Below are 2,191 nucleotides of genomic sequence, written 5' to 3' on the forward strand. Positions count from 1 at the left end.
CTCTGCGTTCCCTGCCCTATTTCTCGGCCACTTCTGAATGTTGGTCTTGTTTTTCGTTAATCGAAACTCTACAAACAAAAATATTTTTAGATTGCACCCTCCCGCCTCAATCCCCACATCTGACTGCTATTAAAATTGATTCCTTAAGGAAGTGCTTTAAGAAAGTTCTCTTCCCCTCCCCCCAATTCTTAGTTGATCTTTTTAAAGGGGGGACCCCCTTTCCCCACCCCAAGATGTTTATTCTTGGAAAGTCAACAACCGTACAAATCGGGGCTTGGTTCATTGTTTTGTCCAGATTTAAGAAAGTGGTGATAAAATATTTTTAATGCAGATTAAACTTAAAAGTATGCTGGAGCACATATATATTTCTTCTCTCTGAGAACTGGTGGTTAACGATTTACCACCACTCCACTGGGGTCGCACAGGTAAGAGTGCAGGACGATGAGGAAGGAGCGTTTGGACAGATAGGAGAACCCCGGGAAAGCAGTGTCGTGAAACCCTAGGAAAAAAAAGAGTATCGAAAAGGAGATGTGACCGACAGTGTCAAATACTGCAGAGAGGTCAAGGAGAAAGACTGAGAAAAGGCCATTAGATTGGATAAGACCATTGACCTTTGACAGTTTTTGGAAAGGGCAGTTTCCGTTGAATTTCGAGGTCAGAAAGCAGATTTCAGTGAGTTCGGGAGAGAGGAAGAGGAGAAGAAATAGTTCCCAGGAGATTTTACAATCCTTAAAACTGTATTGAAATGGGAGTTATTATTATTAGCTCCAGTACGTTTCAGCTTCTCTTTGGGGAAGAAGACACTGGCCTCATTCATTCACTTCCTCAAAAGCCACACCCCCCACCCCCCAAAAAAAGGCTTAACAGGGGAGAAGTGACTTTTGGCTGGGAGGGTAGAAGCTGTAGCCTTCAGAAGGGTGAAAAGTTTGGTTGTCTGAGAGGGAAGTCAGTGAGTACCTCTTGGGGGGACATAGCAGAACCTTCTTGGTAAATATCATTATTACCTTCTCATAGGTCATCCATTTAGGAATTGCTTCCAATGCCAGTGGAAGCCCATCCACAACTGCAGAAGTTGAGTGGTTCTTGTCTGTGCCCAAAAATTTCACCTTCAATATGCTGGAAGCCTTCTTTGATTTATCCAGACATCTCCAGGGTACCATCCAAACGTTCTAGCTGGACATCTGTCATCCCTTACCCTGAACCCCATTTTCCTTTTCTGTCAACTCATTTTTATAGTGTTCTTAAATTTACAAAGAATTTTCTTCTGTCTCTAGGTTTATCTCTCTATCCACTGAGCCACCTAGCTGTTCAACAAAGGATTTTCTTGATATTATCCTTATGAGATAGAAAATTCAAGTATTTGTAGGCCCATTTTAACTTTTTTCTTTTTAGTTTGAGTTTCATTCTCTTCTCTTCCCCATATTTCCTATCTCTCCCTATCCTAGAGTTTTATTTTACTCTCTCTTTCCTCCCACTCTAAATGTTGGTATTTGTTTACATTTGATTATGATGCATTATGATGAACCTTCCCTCTCTCCTATACTCTCAAGTCCCTTCTCTTTTGCTTCACCTCATCATGTTGACTAATAAATGCCATGTTTCGTGTGTGTGTGTGTGTGTGTGTGTGTGTGTGTGTGTGTGTGTGAGAATTAATGTGGGAATGTATTCAAGTTGAGTTAAAAGTGAGAGGGGGCAGCTGGGTATCTCAGTGGATTGAGAGCCAGGCCTAGAGACAGGAGGTCCTACGCTCAAATCCGGCCTCAGACACTTCCCAGTTGTGTGACCCTGGGCAAGTCACTTGACCCCAATTACCTACCCTTACCGCTCTTCTGCCTTGCAGCCAATACACAGTATTGACTCCAAGATGGAAGGTAAGGGTTTAAAAAAAAAAAAAAAAANAAACTAGACTGCAATATTATCTACCTTGATGGGTTGTTGTGAGAGAAGGGGGCAGAAGCTCTAAATGTGAGCTATTATCCTTATGTTATCTGGGAGGGAGAACACTTTAATCTTTATCAGCTACTAACAAGGTAACACTAATTAGTTGATCAGATTAGCTCTGAAAAGTCCCTTAGGGGATAGGACTGAGGACTGGCAAGTTTTTTCTTTTTCCTCCCTCCCTTCCTCTCTCTCTCTCTCTCTCTCTCTCTCTCTCTCTCTCTCTCTCTCTCTCTCTCTCTCTCTCTCTCTC

The sequence above is a fragment of the Gracilinanus agilis genome, chromosome 1 (assembly GCF_016433145.1).
Source record: "Gracilinanus agilis isolate LMUSP501 chromosome 1, AgileGrace, whole genome shotgun sequence".
NCBI lineage: Eukaryota > Metazoa > Chordata > Mammalia > Didelphimorphia > Didelphidae > Gracilinanus > Gracilinanus agilis.